The 20,927-nt window shown below is 36.4% G+C and overlaps 1 protein-coding gene and 1 pseudogene across 2 annotated transcripts in view; both read right to left on the bottom strand.

Annotated features, from left to right (window-relative positions):
• The window catches only part of KHDRBS2 (KH RNA binding domain containing, signal transduction associated 2), a 541,301-nt gene that overhangs the window by 51,244 nt on the left and 469,130 nt on the right, over window positions 1-20,927 (bottom strand). The gene's annotated exons all lie outside the window — the stretch shown is intronic.
• Window positions 1-20,927, bottom strand: part of LOC123796967 (actin-related protein 2/3 complex subunit 2 pseudogene) — a 50,716-nt pseudogene that overhangs the window by 1,969 nt on the left and 27,820 nt on the right.

Here is a 20,927-nt window from a genome sequence, read left to right as displayed (position 1 = left end):
ATATGTGTGTGATGTGTTTGTGTGTGTATACATAGTTTCACTATAAATTTTACTGACATAAGCACACAATTTACAAATAAAAATCAAATTTATAAATATATATAAATTTAATTTATACTTAAAATAAAATTGTATATTTAGTTTATATTAAAATTTATAGCACACAACTTACAGATAAAATAATTTATTTTGTTTTATACACTTACATCTTCAGTATGACTTGCTATCTCTTGTAAAATCTGTTTTTAAAATTCTGATATTGCAATGATACCACAATAAATCACAAAACAGATAAAACATGACTATCATCTTTTTTTTTCAAGACACTCTATGAATTTTAATTAGCATAAATACGAAGAAAATACACCTAGGAATATCCTAATAAAACTGCTGAAAATCAAAATTAAAAGGTATCCAGATAATCAGAAGGGGGAATGAAGCATGAGAGACTATGGACTATGAGAAACAAACTGAGGGCTACAGAGGGGAGGGGGGTGGGGGAATGGGATAGGCCGGTGATGGGTAGTAAGGAGGGCACGTATTGCATGGTGCACTGGGTGTTATACACAACTAATGAATCATCGAGCCTTACATCGAAAACCGGGGATGTACTGTATGGTGACTAACATAATATAATAAAAAATCACTATAAAAAAAAATAAAAATAAAAAAGGTATCCAGGAAAAACTGGTACATTATCTTCAAAGTGAACAAAAAGAGACAAAGCAGAATTTTTCAACAGAAATGATGAAAGCAGGAAGACAATGGAATGACGTCTGAGGGATTACTATCTTATTCAGCAAATAAGACACCCTTGTATTGATGAACATTATAAATCTGACATGAATGTCATTTGAAATTTTCATTTATGTTGGCAACTAAAATGAAAGGAAAACCTCAAATATGTATGTCAACTTTATTCGTCAATTATGTGAGCAACTTTGTTCTGAATTGGACAATGGCTTTCACATACTAGGAAAACATTTCCTCAATATTGTGTTCTGTTCACACTGTAAAGGCTATCATACCACAATTTTAAGTTAAAACTGCATTATTAATATTTTCTCTGTAGTTTTCTTAAATCTACATAATCAATAACAAGAGATCAAGTCCTAGCTTTTTAGCATTTGCTGGTATCTGTGGTGTAAATACTCTTACCATGACTGATTTCAAGCTATCAACATGAAACAAATTTGGGAAGAGAGAAATAGTAGCACACCATTATATATTATTTCCACCATACAAAAGCAGTAGACATAAATAACCTAGAGCACAGATTATAATAAAATAATCAGATAATGATGAACTTGAAAATATTAACTATCTCTGTCTTTCACATCATTTATTTAATTTTAAGTTTATTTAATTTTTTAATAATAGGTGGGTTTAACAACCTAGTCACAAAATTCCTGAACATTCTACAAGGGGTCTTGTGAGCCAGCACAAGTCAGTTGTAGCACACCACTGCTCTTGGCCTACGACATACAGGAGACCAATAGATGTCTAAAAAATTGAAATACCAATGGGAAGCATTTAACGGAATATGTAATAGGTGCTATGGAAGTGCCTTGGAAGGAATGCAAGAATATCTTAGGAAAGGTCTTATTTGAGGTGGTTATTTGTGGATAAATATATATTTCTGATGGACCAGCAGGTAGTGTGAGAGCATTCCACTTTTCAAGAATATCAGCTGTGAATGCCCAGCAACATCAAAGAAAGTCCTGTGTTTAGTAAACTGTTAGCAGCTGAATGTAACTAAAGCACAAAATGTCTATGAAATGGTAGGAGGAAATAGGAGGAAGAAGGTTTGAAGTGCTTCTTATGACATGGTAAGAAGTTAATCTGTATCCTATAGGCAAGGAAGCCATGGGAAGGTTTCAAGCAGTCGAATGACAAAATATACAACTGCATTTTGTAACTTTCTTTGATTCTTAAAAATTCCAAGTCTTTTGGGACGAGGCTCCATTTTTCCCCTCTACTTTCTTGAATATGTTTTTTTAGAAGATTTTATATATTTATTTGACAAAGACAGCCAGCCAGCGAGAGAGAGAACACAGGCAGGGGGAGTGGGAGAGGATGAAGCAGGCTCCTATACTTTCTTGAATATGTTAACCATAGTTACTGTAAAACCCCTGGATGATAACTCCAACATCTGAATCATCAGTGCCTTTATTTTTTCCTCCTGGTTTTTGTTGAATTGATATTGATTCTAATGTGCCTAGTAATTTTTCAGCAAACTCTCCTCAATGTTGTGCATGGAAACGTGTGAAAGCTTTGGCTTGGTATTTTCTCCCAAAGACGATTAAATGTTCTCCTGGTAGGCAGTTAGAAAAGCGGCAGATGACCGCGATGTCATGGAGAGTTAGTCTGAGGCGACTGGACGTAGGGGTGTGAGGCTTGGATAGCCTGGGCTGCAAACAGAGCTCTGGCGGTCATTAGCAGATAGATGACAGTTAAAATAGCAACCATTGTTCAGTCTGTCGACTGAGAGGAGAAGCTTGGGCTGTACCAGGCTCTATGTGAACACAGTGTTAGAAGTCCCACTCCCCTCTTTAATTGCTCTTTATCTCACTAGGAAATGGGAGGTACAAGCATCCGCTATACTAAGTAGAATAATGTTTCCTACAAGAAGAATCTACACTAAAAAGAAAATCAGTCTTGAATTCATAAAAAAGATGTTATTTCTTGAAAAGCCTGAGTAAAAGTCCCCATGCCAGTGTATTTTCTTAATATTGACCTGTACCTGTGAGAGTCTCTGGCTGTCCCTCCCTGTGTGCCCATTACTACCCCACAGACACCAAACCAAAACATTTTGACAAAAATGGAAACATAAATAGATTATATATTAAATGTCCTCAATATATAGAGGTTTTCTAATCAGCGCTCATTTATGGAGTTTTTGAAGATTTCTTGTAATTCAAAAAGGGAATTATTACTCACAATAGTTTAGAACATTTCTGAGCACAGTTTAGACACACATACATATGTTTCCAAAATATTAAATTATGTTACTGACAATTTGGCTAATGATTTTTGTAATGAATTCGCCTATTTAAAAAGCTGAGTTGGATCATATGAAATTGCCATGTTTGCAGGTCAAAATCTCAAATATTGGCAATTTTCTATAGTTCAATATAATACCAATATTAGAAACTATAATAACATGTTTTTATCAACTAAAGATAAGCAACAATGTCTTATGATGCTAGTAAATTATTGTGGCTTCCAGAAGAAAATCATTTGGAAATTTAAATGATATGAAATGTCATCCTCACTCTGTTATATACCTATACTTACTTTGAAGACTTTTAAATTTAACAAGCACTGGTGACAGATTTAGCATTTGATCATTATTCTCATTTCAGGTTTTATTTTCTATAAAAGGTCAGTGGGTTCTAAAATAAAAGGAAATAACATGGAATTTTCTAACACAACCAAGAGAAAAAGAAAATAAAGACAAGCATGCAATCAAGAACCATTAAATGTTCTAGAATTATGTAATTTAATTATGAGGGTCAAGATCATAAATTTGTCATCAAACACTAGACTACTAGGCACAGAAGCAATTTGCAAATGCTGCCCCTTAATGGTATTAATATAATTAACAGGTCAAATAGGAACTTGACATTTAACTTTCTTTATGAAGTGTGGTCAATTCTTATAAACCATGTTCCTTTTTTAACTTAATTTTAACTTTAAGTTAAATCATAAAATGCATAAAATCCACTTCATATGTGATCGTTTGTTATTATAATAACACTTCCTGGTAATAGTGCAAATTAAAAAAAATCATAAAATATTATTAAAACAAAAAACTCAACACAGAATGCCAGTGTTTTAATAGTCAATGTTCCCATAGGATATAATGATCAATGCTTATGATAAGTATCTCCTAAATTATGGATTATGCTTTCTCATGTTTCTTTTCTTAAAAGTTTTATTTTTATGTGACTATCTCCCTACTTTTTATCATGCATCCTGTTTGGTGCTATATAGATGAGTTTCTTACAATACAGAAAGGATTTTAATAGTAACTTTCATTTCTTTTTCCCACTGAAAGAAGGGCTGCCTGTTACAGATTGCTGGTTGGTTGGGAGCAGCATGGCTATGGATACCCGCCAATGTGTAGCTTTTGTTACTGACGCAGTAGGTCAGTTCACTCACTCGCTGTGGGAAGTCATTATCTGTTCAAAACCATCCTACAACATAAGGGTCCACATAATCGGTGGGGATTCACCGCACCTAACAGTCTAGCTCTGCAACGAGGCAAAACTTGAATTTTCAGAAAGTTTTCTATGGAAATCGGTGTATAAGTCCTTAATAAGGGGTATTCTATAACACCTCCATTTTCTGTGCAGATTGTAGCTATTAATCAGCTTTTCCATACATATGTACACTCTACGTGAAGGTTAGAAATTGCATATTTCTGAGACCTAACTTCTTTGGAAATTAAAAGCTCTCAAAGAACTGTAAGACTATCTCTACCAAGTGGGTAACTCTTACTCATGAACATGGTTTTTAAATTTTCTGTTAAAAAACTGTATAATAAAACAAAGTACATGACAAACCCTAGATTAATAAAAAAATAATAAAACTTGGTGCTTGGTGAAGACAGAGGGAAGTAGTAGCTTTTTACAAAATGCTACAAAATGGTATAACTTAAACTGGCTCTCCTGTAATATTTTAGTTATTTTCCCTTTCGTGTTTCTTAAGATTCATTTCTCAGTAGGGTTTCCCCCACCCCATTTTTATAAATCCCTTCTAACACTCTAGAAATCAGGCAGCAGTATGTTCAAACTAGTTAATGAGCAGGACTATGACTAATGAAACTGAAAGTTTACAGTAATGTACTAAAGAATGCTAGTTTGCTAATGGATCCATTTTAAATAGATGCTTTATGTACTTCCCATCGGAAGCATCAATTCTGCTTCAGAACAGAACTCAAAGCAAATGCTTTAAAATCAGTGTTAAGTCTCTAAGGCCTTCTAATTCACGCAACAGAAAAAAAGATAAAATTGGTAAATGCTGTCATGACTAAGAATAGGATCATGTTTTAGAAGATGATTTCTGTTTTTCATTCATAAGTACCAACAGGTTAAAGATGAATAGCAGGGCACTGTCATAACTTAATATATTTCTAATCATAGGTATCCAGTGGGCTGGCCACACAAGGGGAGAGTTTCTTTTTTAAATGTCTTTTTACCTCCAATAATCTATAGAGTGCCTTGAGGTTGCTGCTGTTTTAGGCTCTAAGAAACGAAAGCCTAAAGAGTTGTCAACGTCATTGTACCTGATCTGATTCAACCTGGGCATGGCAGGGGATAAATTAGAAAACAAAACAAAACAGAATCCAAAATTTTAACATCCCATAATGACTCTTGCCACACTTCTTGGCGATATGATTTTGGTTGTGGAAGCAGGGATTTTAATAGCTTGCAGAACAAGAGTATGATGGCATGATGTATCTGTTTAATATTTTTGAGTATTTCTTTCCCAAAACTATTTGAGCTCTGATCTTTAGTAACATTTTTTTCAATTAAAAAACAATTTAAGAATCTATCATTTACATTCATAAATAAAGCAAATTTGGTATTTAGATTATACAATTATTACTTTCTAATAAATTATTCATCAGGCAAATGCATATCAAAATGAAATAATGATTTCATATAAGCCAGTTAAGTAATCTTCATTTTTGTGGTGACTTTTTTCTGTTATATGGGACTATATATAATAAAAAATCTTTTATTATCCAAAGGGGAAAGCATTTCTAATCTTTACAGATTCCTATGGTTAGAAATAAAGTAAGATATAACAATGCCTTTCTTTTCATCCTTAATCTGATACTTCTAGTGAAAAACATGAGTTCTCTTCTAAAACTTGGTCCTGTTCTTAGTCATGACAGCATTTACTAATTTTATTTTTCCGGATTTTTTTTTTTTCTATTTCAAAAGCGGTGCTTATTTTCATGGAGAAGATGTAAACATTCACATTAACTAAGTTAATAATAAAATATTTATTTTGACATTGAGTAGGGAGGGGTCTCACTGCTGAATTAGGTTTAGTTCTGATCTTTACCATTATACTTTTTAAACTACTCTCACCAACTCTGGTCAGAATTTGCTTTTTTTTTTTTTTTTTTGAAACAAATGTTGGAAACCTGCAGTGTGCCAGACTGTCTGAGTAGGCAGGGGCCCTTTCACCACAACCAAACTAGCTGTATTTTAAGTTTTACCTGAGATTTCTTCAAAAACTTAAATCTAAAAAGTTTCATAAACCATGGTAGAGAGCATTCTGCTTTATTAAAAAAAAGTTTGTAACTCCCAAATTGTAACTCCCAAATGTTAGCTATTCAGGCTAAAAATATCAGTTTGCCATATAGAAACTCAAATTTCTATCAAAGGATCATTCACATTGATATATTATTCTATTAACTATTCATTTACTCTGTGGCGATTCATTTCTTTCCAAATTTAACATTGCATTGGCTTCTAATGTTAAAATTCCTGTGGCATTTCATACCTGGAGACTTTATGTATGCTCGTGCAGTGCTTTCCAATAGATCTTTCTGTGGTGATGGAAATTTTCTGTGCTCTGTGCTGTCCACTATGGTAGTGATAGACAGATGTCACGTTGAGTACATAGTACACACTGTGGCTGGTGTGACTGAAGAACTGAATTTTTAATTTTATTTAATTTTAATTAATTTTAATTTTAAGATTAAGTGGCCATATGTGCCTACTGGGTGCCATACTTAATACTGAAGCACTTAGTGAATAAATATATATGAAATACTCAGCTGCCAGAAATTTTTTAATGTCTGCTTTCTTTTTCAGTTCAAACTTACCCAAAGAAGGAAAAAAAAACAAAGGATTTAGAATTTATAAGTGATTTCATTTTGAGAGCAAAAATTATATATTCTTTTGACTCTGCCATCCACTCTGCTTTCATCTATTGTGTCTCATTGTATAAATTATCCTTGGTTTTACTCTTTTAATTTTGAGTGATTTTGCTTTCTAATGAATGAAATGGACTGAGAACTTGGAGGGCATGTTCAGTAAACTGACTTCTTTGGGAGCATTCACAACTAAAATGAAGATACCACTGATGACATAATAATCTTTGATAGTTCCGAGAAAATTTCAATATCCAAACAATAGCAAAGAACAATGAGCTTAGGGCAAATGAAAAACATTTTCTGATTCTGCACTTATCCTTCTTAGAATCATTTTTTTAAAAGATTTATTTATTCATTTATTTGAGAGAGAGGGTGAACGAGAGCTTGTGAGCAGGGGGAGGGGCAAAGAGAGACAGAAAGAGAGAGAATGAATCCCAAACAGATTCCCCAATGAGTGCAGAGCCTGATGCTGGGCTCGATCTAATGACCCTGAGACCATGGCCTGAGCCAAAATCAAGAGTTGGACGCTTAACCAACTGATCCACCCAGGCGCCTCCCACTTCTTATAATCATTTTAAGGAATTAACAAGAGAGGAGACAAATAGACCCATATGTCTGAATCTTCAATGATTTAAAGACTATTTTAAAGCAGCTCTTTTGTTGTCAGTTCTGCTATATTCTTTATTGTTTCCTTATAAACTAATAGAATGACCTCTGGGTTTTATGCCTGAAGAGGCTTTCAACATTCACAAAACTGACAATGAAGAGTTTTTTTTTTTTTCCAAAACGAACTTTATTATTTTTTTTTGTAGTTTCATGTTTTTATTTAAATTCCAGTTAGTTAACATATGGTATAATGTTAGTGAAGAGTTATTTTAAGAATAAATAAGATTACTGTGTGGAATGGGTAGAAGTAACCAGAAACATGTTATTTTTGATAGTATCCATTTTTTTAAAGAACAAGAACAATGAAACAACATTCTTGCCACAAGGAGGATATAGACATAAAAGAAAGTCGGGATTGAGAAGAGCAACACAAGAGATGAAAGGTCAGTTTTTAAAAGTCTGTGTTAGAGTGTATGGTGACTAACATAACAATAGTAAAAAAAAAAGTCTGTGTTATGCTTAAATCTGAGACCACTGACCAAAGGCTACCTTTGTTCCGGTAGATGGTAACAGAAATGATAGAAGCGGAATGGTGGTCGTGAAACTTGTACAAAGACTGGTAAATATAGAGAACATCAAAGGGAATAAGCCAGACCAGTCTACTGCCTAGATTTCTGTTAAATCTCCTTGATACGGACTCTTCTATTACAACAAAACAAAACAAAACAAAAGACTCCTCTAGCCACGTAGTACATAGTGGCCTTCTCTGAACTTCCACTGTTCTTTTTATACAACCGTGATGGTTCTGTCCAGGCACCGCCCGTCATCCCCATTCACCCCGCTAATCCACCAGGGTGCTCTGCTCACCAGCTCTGGCCCATTTCTTTGGAAAGCTATCAAGTGTTACCAGACAAATCCATCTTCTGGTTCCATGCCTCTATATTTCCTTTCTAAGCTTTTAACATTTCTTTATTTCCCTCTCTTGTATTTTCCTTGTTTACCAGGGAGTAACTGCCTCCCTCTTCTCATTTATGACCAAGAGAAGACAAGCAAAAAAAAAAAAAAAAAAAAAAAACCACAAACAAACAAAAACAAAAAAACTAGGAGGCAATAAATCATCGCAAGGATAGTCAAATTTGACAAATGTTATAGTTCTTTCCAAGGTCAAATTCCCATATTTCTGATTTTATCTTGAATAGCTTTGCATATAAATAGTGCTATGATATGTCTATAGTAAAAACAAGGTAAACTATGATAGTAATTGTGATATTGTTGCTACTAGCATAGCAAACAGAAGTATACAGACATAAAATTTTATAATATGTTGTAGTACAGTAAAGAATTTTGAATGACATATTTTGGGGTCTGTGCTTACTCCATTTATTGTTAGGAGGCTACTACTTTTATGCTTACTCATTTTATGACCTTATAGGACTTCTAAAGGAAAGTACTAAGTAGGGGTGCCCGGGTGGCTCAGTCGTTAAGCATCTGACTTGGGCTCAGGTCATGATCTCCGGGTCCTGGGATCAAGCCCTGTGTAGGCCTCCCTGCTCAGTCGGGCGTCTGCTTCTCCCTCTCCTCTTCCCTCCCCACCTCCCTGCTTGTGCTTGTGCATGCACGTGGGTACTCTCTCTCTAATAAATAAATAAGATCTCAAAAAAAAAAGTAAAGTACTAAGTACCTAAAGGACCCGTAACTCAATTTCTGAAGTTCTTGAATAACCCTGCATTTTCAAAATTTATACTCAATTTCCTAACTCCTGCTACCACTAGTTGTTTCTATATACGATTCCTACATCAGGGATAATATATATGTCCTATTGCAAGAGCCCAAACTTTACAATCTGACACAAAGATGGGAAAGATGCTCAGAGAAAAGGGAACAGAACCATCAGCTAAGTAACACAAGGCTAAATTGTCCATGATGCAATCCATCACATTTTTTGCTAAATAAGCATAACACCTAAATGCTGAATAGTGCTGGATTTCACTTGGTAAAAGGAGTAAGGAGCTGTTAATTCAGTTCTAGGGATTAACCAAATTGGCACACTTTGATGGAAGGGCCTGCTGTCAGAAAAGAGCTTGAGGGACCAGCCCTAGCTTGCTGGAGCTGCTAAAACAAAATACGACAGACTGGTATTAGTTTTCTAGAGAAATTCGTTTTCTTATAGTTTGGAAGCTCGAGGCCCAAGTTCAAGGTGTCAGAGGTTTATCTTTTTCTCAAGTCTTTCTCCTTGGCTTGCACATGGCTGTCTTCCCGTTGTGTCCTCACCTTGGCCTTTCCTCTGTGTGTGCATTCCTGGTGTCTCTCTGTGTCCCAGTCTCCCTTCTCATAAGGACAAAGGTATATTGGATAGGGCCCACCCTAACAATCCCATTTTAACTTCATACCTCTTCCAGGCACCTATCTTCAGATACAGTCACATTCTAAGGTACTGGGTGTTAGGGCTTCAACATATGAATTTGAGGTGGACGAGACACAATACACACACCACAGGCAAGAGTGGGAAGGTCCTGAAACTTCACACATCTAGGACTGGCGTGTAGGCCAAGTCTCCTCAGATTGCCCTGGGTCTGAGAGTCCCATTCAATGTTTCGATGGCACTTAGATTGTTCTGCAAGATAAGGATTACTTTTCCCATTTTGCAGGTAAGAAGAGTAAGTTTCATAGGGTTTGAGTAATTTGCTGGAGATCTCACAGATCAGTAGATAGCAGACAAAACTTGACCTAGCTTTAGCGGATTCTAAATCCTAATCTTTTCCCATTAAATCAGTGTGCTAAGTCTGCTTTTTCTATAAGCCAAAGATCCAACACGGTCGTAAATGAAATACAAAAAGATATGTTACTCAATTGCAGTATTTTTTAAACTTTCATTCCATTAGCTTTCTCCAATATTTGTCTCTAATATTATAGACTTTAACAAACTGAAAACCTAATTACTTCACTTGACAAATGTATTTTGAGTGTCTGCAAGGTGCCAGGCACTATTTCAGTGATTATGATACATGAGTAATAAAACAAAAATCTCTCCATAAATTGAGATGAAATTCCAGTTGCTGGCTTATAGTGGAGGTAAAGAATAAACAAAGTGATTAAAGTGAGTATGTATTATGCTTTATGGAGATAGATATCTGGAAAAAAACAGAGCCAAGTTTTTGGGACAGGGGCAGTGGGTGTGGAAATTTTAATAAAGTAGTCAGCGCAGGCTTTCCTCAGACAGATTTATAGTACTGTTTGAATCAGATGTGTTTTGGACTGCAATTATAGTAATAATAGTAACTTAAAAGAAGACTTGCAGAATTCACTGATACTTAAGCTCTTAGTTCACTTTTATTGGCTATTTTATTCATGACCATTTTATTCATGGCCATGTATGTGTCTGAAAACCAAGTAGAGCTTCACAGACCGGAAGGAAAGGCAGCTCTAGGAATGCAATGAACACACCATTTGTGTCGTTCTTCCTTACTCTCTCCCCTCTCTTTCCCTCTCTCTCCTATTCTTTCAATTTCTCATCTCTCTGTCTTTCGGGCATCTCTGCGGGGAACACAGGCACTTGCTGCTCTGTAATCGTGCTATTTAGCAGCTAACCACAGAGAGAAGGAAGTTTCTTTCTCAACTTCGGTTTTCAAACTTAAGTGATCTGTGAAGATCCTATGCTTCTCTTTGTACCTATCATTATTTCTGGGGGGTGAGGAGTCATGACTTGAATGGTCTGGTACCCTCAAAACTGAGCACTTCTCAGAAAGAAAAGGGCAGACTTTTGGGCAGGTAATAGTAACTGTTGAATAGAATGTATATCAACATCTTTTTTTTTTTTAAAGGATTAAATTGTTTCTTTTTTTTTTAAGATTTTATTTATTTATTTGACAGAGAGACAGCGAGAGAGGGAACACAAGCAGGGGGAGGGGAGAGGGAGAAGCAGGCTTCCCGCTGAGCAGGGAGCTCGATGTGGGGCTCGATTCAGGACCCTGGGATCATGACCTGAGCCGAAGGCAGACGCTTAATGACTGAACCACCCAGGCGCCCCAATATATCAACATCTTTAAGCAGAGAAAAGATTATAACTTACATTCAGTCCGCTCCACTGAGTTAGTCAGTAATGGTTATGCTAAACAAATTGCAGATCATTTGTTTATATTTGTGTAGTGTTGAGATTTGTATTTTCTTTCCCAGGACGATATGGAAAGAGAAGAAACTATGGAGTGGAAGTATGGGGATCTGGCCAGACGTGTAGAAAAAGCTTCAAATCTGTTACCCACATCTCCAATTAATGCGTGTTATAAAATGGTGTGGTTGACTGATGACTCCCAAAAACATGTCCATGTCCCAATCCTAGGAATCTGTAAATGTTACTTTATTTGGAAAAAAGGATTTTGCAGATGCAATTAAGTTAAGGATCTTGAGATGAGGAGATTGTTCTGTATTATCTGAATGGGCTCTAAACACCATCAACGTGTCCTTAATAAAGGCGGAGGTTGATTACGGGCACACACACACACGCACACGCACGCACACACACACGCACACCACGAAGACAATATGACCACAGAGGCAGAGACTGGAGTGATGCAGTCATAAGCCAGGGAATGCCAACAGCCACCGGAAGCTGGAAGAAGTTAAGAGTCTATCCAGAGTTTCTAGAGGGAATGCAGCCCTGCCAACACCTGGTTTTGGACTTCTGGACTCTTAGAACTCTGAGAGAATAAGGTTTTATTATTTTAAGCCACTTAATTTGCGGTAATTTGTTACTGCAGCCATAGGTAACTGACACAGATTTGGAGGAGTAAAAAGGCAACAATATAACTGGAATTCTCAGCAAGCTGAGAAGCTAGAAGCTGCCTGTATTAAAGCGAAACACCTGATCCAGGGCTTTGGTGGGAGCTGCAAAAAATACACTGAGGACCTGTCCCATTATTCATGAGTGGGGCAGGAGAGTATTTCAACTTCGCAAGTTCACCAAGCGTGAGTCCGATGTGTGCTGCGGACCTCATGTTCCATAAGTGAGCAGGTGAGCCTGTGATTACTTCCCAGAACTCGTCTCTCTCTAAATGGAGTACAAGTCGGAGGATCGAGGGTTATAAACCCAGACTATGTTTAGAGCCACACAAGGGCAGGATTTTAGGAACTCATAGAAGTTAACCGTCCTTCGGGTATGGACTGTGTCTTACACTTCCTTGCATCAGCCTTCCCACTTGATGCAGGATCTTACATAGGACTTTGCTTATGGTTTTGATAAATCTTTGTAATTGATTATTGGGAGAAAATGCTGCATTGGCTGTGGAAGCTACTTAGTGATTGTGGAATGGATCTAAGTCAAGAAATAATAGAAGCAAGAAAAAGTTAGGAGCGCATAGGAGGGTCAGTAACAAGCATGAATTTAAGGAAATGTTTCTTAAACTGTAACTCTGAAGACCACGTAAAGTATTGAAATGATAGCCATGTTTTTCGACCCACAGAGTTCATGGATGGGACATTTTTGATGTGAAGTTTTTCCTCCAGATATTTTCATTACAGTTTTGACTTTAATATCAAATTTATAGTAGAATTTGGTATAAGAATATCTGTTTGAGCCCAAATGATATTTTACACTTGACAAGTTAATATTTCATGGAATATTGCGAAGATTACTTCCAGGCACTCTCTTCTATGAATAGTTTGACATGTATGGATTTATGTTATGCTATGTATCAGAGATTATTTTTATGCTCAAGGATGTATGAAAATAGAACACCAAAAGTGATTAGGTATAACGTACTTTCTAAAGAAATGCTTTAGAAGTTAGATATCAAAATAAATTAATAAAATCTCTTGATATTTTTCCTGGGCCCTATCCCGAGATTCTAATCTAATTATTGCTGTTGGTCTGTACTAGGGACTGAGCATTGGGAAATTCTTAAAGTTCTCCAGATTACAGTAATGAACAGACAGATTTGGGAACCAAATCTTGCAGTCTTATTAGCCCTGGACTATGGATAAAAGGTTGTAATGAGGCTGACGGTTCACCAAAACTAGTCTACAGAAAAACCCCCACACAAACAAAGAAATAAGCAAAACAAAAAATAAAACAAAAAATCCTCCCAAACCGGAGCCTGTAAGAAAATATTTGCCATGAGAACCTAAGCAGCGCCCGAGGCCATCAACTTGAAATCATGCATAAAAATCAGTAGATTCTTTTAAAAAATTTACTTTAATACATAATTAATTGCATTAATCAGCAAATAACTAGATCTGGGAATGCTGATCAGGAAATAAATGGCAATCCATTTTATTGGAATGTGAGACTCCCCCAAATATAGCTATTAAATAATTATCCCTCCTTCCTGTCACTCTAGATCTCGCTATCTGAATTTTTAACTGCTTTATTCAACTCTAAGTAACACATGGTATACCCCACGAAACATTTTTCAGGTATACAATTTGACACAGGAATGCATAATCAAGATGATTATCTATCCATCAGCCCCTGTCCCCAGGCAACCCCAGTCTGGTTTTTGTTACTATAGATTAGTTTGCATTTTCTAGAATTTACATAAATGGATTCCTTCAGTATGTACTATTTATCATGTACCTTCTTTCACTTAGCATAATTATTTGGAGATCCATCCATGCTTTGGCTTTCATCAAAGTCCATTCTTCTTTATTGCTAAGTAGTAGTCTATGGGATAAGTTTGCTTATCCATTAATCTGTTCCACATGCTCTTGAGAAGAACGTGTTTATTCTGCTGCGGTAGTTTACCCTAAACACACGGTTAGGATGCATTGGTAGTGCTGTTCAAGTCTTCTCCATCCTTGCTGGTTTTCTCTTGACCTGTTCTGTCAATTATTGAGAGAAGTATTGAAACTCTCACTATAATTGTTGATTTGTTATTACAGTTCTCAGCTTTTACTTAAAGAATTTGAAGTGCTGTTTTTAAGGGATTAAAAATTTAGGATTGTTGTGTTTTATGATGGTATGTTATTGCTAATTAGCGCCTTTCTCATAGTGAAATTATCTTCTCTATCCCTGTTAATAGGCTTTGCTCTGAAAATTACTTTGATATTAAAATAGCCACTAAAACTTTTTAAATAGCTTTCTTGACATATTTACAACAATCAAGTTCATATGTTTACAGGATACAAGACATTGTTTTTTAGTATATTTATGAGTCATGCAATTGTCAACACAAGCTAATTTTTAGATTTTCATCATCCCCTCAAAAAAGCTTATGCCTATTAGCAGTCACTCTTCATTAACCCCATTCCTGCAAATCCCTTTCTTATCTAGCCAAGAACCGATCTCATTTCTATCTCTATAAATTGCCTATTCTAGACATTTAATATGGGCAGAACCACACGTTCTCTAGTCTTTTGTAATTGGCTTCTTTCACCTAACATAGTATTTTTGAGTATCATCCATATGGTCACATGTATCAGCACTTCATTCCTTTTAATTACCAAATAATATTGCGTTGTATGGACATACTACATTTTCTTTATCCAGTCGTCAGGCGATGAGTATTTGAGTTGTTTCTGCTTCTTGGTTATCGTGCATAATTCTGCCATTGAGTATCTGGCTACAAATTTTGTGTGGACATATGTTTCATTTCTTTTGAATGTATTCCAAGGAATGGAATTGCTGGATGTATATATACCTCTATATGTAGCATTTTATAGAAATGGTAAACTATTTTCCAATCTGGACGCACTATTTTATATTTCTACCAGGGATGTATGGAGGTTCCAGTTTTTTCATGTGCTTCCCATCAACTTTATTTTGATTAGTAGGAGCGTGGTCTATATTTTTACATCCTTTCCTATGTAACCTCTTTGTATCTTTAAAGTACAATTTTTGTAGGCTGCATAAATTTGGATCTCTTAAAATTATTCAAAGTGATGATCTTTGCCTTTTAATGGGGTAGATAGAACCATTTACATTTTGTAGCATTATTGACATAGATAGGGTGAAAACTATCATTTTGCTATTTGTTTTCATTTTGCCCTACTTGTTCTTTGTTCCCTTTTTCACTCTTTTCTGACCTCTCTTGAATTAATTCAGTATTTTTTAATCATCCAATTTAATTTCGTTTGTTATCTTATTACCATTATTGTTATTTTGGTTATGTCTTTACACTTTATAGTATGAAATTTAGGTTTACCACAGTCTACTTTCATTTGATATTTACCACTTCATTATTGTGTAAGAATCTTATATTAGGCTATTTCTATTTCTCCCTTTTGTTGTTATGCTATTGTCATACAATTTATTTTCATATATCTCTTAGTCAATTTTTTTAAAGATTTTATTTATTTATTTGACAGAGATAGAGACAGCCAGCGAGAGTGGGAACACAAGCAGGGGGAGTGGGAGAGGAAGAAGCAGGCTCCTAGCGGAGGAGCCCGATGTGGGGCTCGATCTCAGATCGCCGGGATCACGCCCTGAGCCGAAGGCAGACGCTTAACGACTGCGCCACTCAGACGCCCCAGTCAATTTTGTTTTTAAGCAATATAAATATTAAGAAAAAATCTTATATATTTGCTCATCTTGTACATTTGCACTTATCTAGCGCTCTTCATTCCATATGTAGATGCGGATATCCATCTACTATAACCATTTTACTTCTGCCTAATGAACAACCTTAATAGTTTTTTGTCATTTGAGTCTGTTGTTGATGAGTCATTTCAGCTTTTGTATGTCCGAAGAAGTGTTTATTTCACCTTAATTTTTGAAAGATTTCTTTTTTTTTCTGGGTGTAGAATTCTAAGCTGACAGATTTTTTCCCCCTTTTTTTCCTCCAGTACTTTAAAAATTGCTCCACTGTCTTTTCATGTGCACTATTTCTTATGAGAAATCGATTCCCCCAATCTTTACACCCCTGCGCGTGGCGTGTCCTTCTTCTTTGGCTGTGTTTACAGTGTTCTCTTTATTGCTGGTGATCAGTGTGATTATGATGTGCTTAGAACAGTTTTCTCTATGTTTCTTGCGTTTAGGGTGTGTGGTGCTTCCTAGAGGTAGGGGCTTAAATAGTTTTCATGAAAATGAAGAAGTTTCAGCTGAAGTCTTGTTCAAATAAGTTTCTATCCATCCCTTTTTTCTACCTCTTTATACTTGGCTTCTTGAAATTACTCCATAACTCACTGTGCTCTGTTTATTCTTTTGTTCTCTGTGCTTCATTGTGAATAGTTTCTGTAATATTACTAGTCTTCAAGTTCACTAATCTTCTCTTCAATGTCTTCTATTTTTTTTCTCCAGTGTCTTATCTGTTAATCCCACCCAATTTCTTTTCCATCTTATATATTGTAATTATCATATCTAGAAGTCTGGCTTCTGTCTTTTAAAAATATTTTCCATGTCTCTACTTACCATTTTGAACAACTAGTATATAGTTATAGTTATAACAACTGTTTCAGTGTCCTAGCTTACTAATTATAACATCTGGGTAAGTTTGTTTTTTTTTTAATTGTGTTATGTTTGTCACCGTACAGTACTTCATTAATTTTTGATGTGGTGTTCAATGATTCATTATTTGCGTATAACACCCAGTGCTCATTACAACACGTGCCCTCCTCAATACCCATCACGGGGCTACCCCATCGTCCCACCCCCCACCCCTCTACAACCCTCAGATTGTTTCCCGGAGTACATATTCTCTTATGGTTGTTCTCCCCCTTTAATTCCCCCCCTTCAGTTTTCCCTTCCTTCCCCTAATGTCCTCCATGCTACTCCTTATGTTCCACATATGAGTGAAACCATATGAAAATTGTCTTTCTCTGCTTGACTTATTTCACTTAGCATAATCCCTCCAATTCCATCCATGTTGATGCAAATGGTGGGTATTCATCCTTTCTGTTGGCTGAGTAATATTCCGTTGTATACATGGACCACATCTTCTTTATCCATTCTTCTGTTGAAGGGCATCTTAGCTCTCCGGAGTTTGGTTATTGTGGACATTGCTGCTATGAACATTGGGGTGCATACGGCCCTTCTTTTCACTACATCTGTATCTTTGGGGTAAATACCCAGTAGTGCAATTGCTGGGTCAGAGGCAGCTCTATTTTTAACTTTTTGAGGACCCTCCACAGTTTTCCAAAGTGGCTGTACTAGCTTTCATTCCCACCAACAGTGTAAGAGGGTTCCCCTTTCTCCACATCCTCGCCAACATTTGTTGTTTCCTGCCTTGTTAATTTTTGCCATTCTAACTGGTGTAAGGTGGTGCCTCAATGTGGTTTTGATTTGAATTTCCCTGATGGCTAATGATGTTGAACATTTTTTCATGTATCTTTTAGCCATTTGTATGTCTTCTTTGGAGAAGTGTCTGTTCATGTCTTCTGCCCATTTTTTTACTTGATTATTTGTTTTTTGGGTGTTGAGTTTGAGAGTTCTTTACAGATCTTGGATACCAGCCCTTTACCTGTGATCACCAAGACAGCATTGTATTGGCACAAAAACAGACATATAGATCAATGGAACAGAACAGAGTCTCCAGAAATGGACCCTCAACTCTATGGCCAACTAATCTTCAACAAATCAGGAAAAAATATCCAATGGAAAAAAGACAGTCTCTTCAATAAATGATGCTGGGAAAATTGGACAGCTACATACCGAAGAAGGACGCTTGACCACTCTCTCACACCATACACAAAGAGAAACTCAAAATGGATGAAAGACCTCAATGTGAGACAGGAATCCATCAAAATCCTAGAGGAGAACATAGGCAGTATCCTCTTTGACATTGGCCACAGCAACTTCTTTCATGACATGTCTCCAAAGGTAAGGGAAACAAAAGCAAAAATGAACTTTTGGGACTTCATCAAGATAAAAAGCTTCTGCACATCAAAGGAAACAGTCAACAAACCTAAGAGGTGACCCACAGAATGGGAGAAAATATTTGCAAATGACATTACAGATAAAGGCCTGGGTAAGTTTTTATTGATTCTTCTCTTTATGATGTGTTGTGGTTTTCCTACTTCTTTGCATGCCTGGTATTTTCTGTTGGATGCCATGCCTTGTGAATTTTACCTATTTCAGTTTTGGATATTTTTCATTTCATACAAATATTCTAGAGCTTTGTTCTGGGATGCAGTTTAATTATGGAAACCAATTTTTCTTTTCAGCCTTGCTTGTAATATTTGTTAGGCAGACTAGAAGAGTGCTCAGCTTAGGGCTCATTATTTCCCACCACTGAGACTTTTGTATGTACTCTACTCGGTGTCCCATTCATAATAAAGGATAGTTTCCAGTATGAAAATTGGGAACAGGTATTATTTCTATTCCTGTGTAAGTGCTGGACACTGTTCCTATTGATTCTTTGAGGCAGTAATCTTTTTCCCAGACTCAGATATTTATTCACGTATATGTGCTAATCAATATTCTGCAGATTCTAGAATTTACTGCGCATTTCTCTCTTGCCCAGGACTCTTAGCATTTCTATCTGCCTTGGCTTCCCTGGACTCTCAGCTCAATTCAGGGAGTTTGCTGAGCTCTGCCTGAGACCCTCCTTACTATATCACAGCCTAGAAACTCTCTCAAGGCTGTAAGCTGGGGCCGTTGCAGGGCTCATTTCATTTGTTTCCCATCTCTGAGATACCACTGTCCATCACTGCCCAATGTCCAGTGTCATGAAACTGTTGTTTCATGTATTTTGTGTGTTTTTTCGTTGTTTTAGGTGAAAGAGTACATCCAATTCATGTTTGCTCCATTTAGCCAGAAGTGCTTTTATCTGAACTTAAGGGATACCTTGTATCTCTCTTTCACTAGATCATGAATTTTTGACAGGTAGCTTCTTTCTGGGTTTTCATCTTTTTTTTTTTAAAGATTTTATGTATTTATTCATTTGAGAGAGTGGAGGGAGGGGCAGAGAGAGAAGGAGAGAGAGAATCTGAAGCAGACTCTGCACTCAGTACGGAGCCCGAAGTGGGGCTCGATCTCATGACCCTGAGATCATGACCTGAGCCAAAATCAGGGGTGGGTTGCTTAACTGACTGAGCCACCCGGGTGCCCCCTGGGTTTTCATCTTAATATCTGCCATCACTGCCAGCTTGGTATATATATTAAACCTTTGATAAACGTTTGATGAATTTGAACAGTTAAAACTCCAAGTAGGGATTTCTGGAATGTTGTACATGGTAATTGCCATACTTTAGAAACACGAAAAGTTAGCTTCCTCCACCCCCTAGCCTCATTTTATAACTGTATCAAATATGGCCCACAAGGATTAAGTATCTTTTCCCAAACTAGTTAGAGTCCAATATAAAATGCAGTTCTGTTATATGACGTTAAGCAAATTACTTAATTTGTGGTGGATGATTTCTATCCATTTATAAAATGGATATAGAAATACCGGCTCTGGACGAATGATTGTTATGTGTCTGAAATGAAAGCTCAGTGTGTGTGTGTAGTCAACAGTATTCTTTCAGCAGCTACCTAACATGTTAATGAAAACAGTGATTTGGGGGCGCCTGGGTGGCTCAGTCGTTAAGCATCTGCCTTCAGCTCAGGGTGTGATCCTGGCGTTCTGGGATCAAGCCCCGCATCTGGCTCTTCCGCTGGGAGCCTGCTTCTTCCTCTCCCATTCCCCCTGCTTGTGTTCCCTCTCTCGCTGGCTGTCTCTCTGTCAAATAAATAAATAAATAAATAATCTTTAAAAAAAAAAAAACAAACAGTGATTTTGCATCTAGGTAGTTTAGTTTTCAGTGGACTCCAATGCTTTCAAAGAATTCAGTGGAAAAAGCCTATGAGAATAGTCACTATATCTGTATTCAAAAGAGAAAGCAAAACATTCTTAACTAGGTATCTGCTCCTATATATAGGTTAGCAAAGCTGATAACTGTGATGGATACCAGCCCATGGCTTATCTAACACTGCCACACCAAAAGTGCTGAGTTCCCACACTGCTTTATTCATTTTTCTGCATGAGTCTGTCCTTTATGTGCTTCTTAAAAACACAAAAGTTAAAGTGGTCTGCCCATTCCTCTCATATAGTACTTTTCTAAATGTATCACAAAAAAGCAGTTTTAATAATAATAATTCTGAACCTTCTCGCATCTCATAATTTAAAATCTTACAAAAATATAATTAAAATGGATTACTGTTCTTAATTCTCTTATACTAGTTTTTTTGTTTGTTTGTTTGTTTGTTTTGGAGATGTAAGAATTGTGTTTTATCTGCTAGGTTTTAGGTCCATAACCCTACAAGTTAACCAGCTCTCCTTCTAAGTACAGAAGAAGTCAAACTCACTAAGGCACTTGCTCCCGGTAGATAACTCATGCCTTGGCATTTGTAAAATACCAAACTATTTTGAAAAATATGAGTGCATCTTTCATTTCCCTTGGTAGCACATTTCAGCCTCTAGTTATGGTGAACAGGCAGGCTGCCTGATACAACTGATGGCCATCATAATGGTAGGATTTGGTTAATCAGCAAAAATTAAATGAACACTAGCAGCCT

This window comes from Ursus americanus, chromosome 29 (genome assembly GCF_024610735.1).
Source record: "Ursus americanus isolate L20-20 chromosome 29, mUrsAme1.1.p, whole genome shotgun sequence".
NCBI lineage: Eukaryota > Metazoa > Chordata > Mammalia > Carnivora > Ursidae > Ursus > Ursus americanus.
This window is presented reverse-complemented; position numbering and strand designations above follow the sequence as displayed.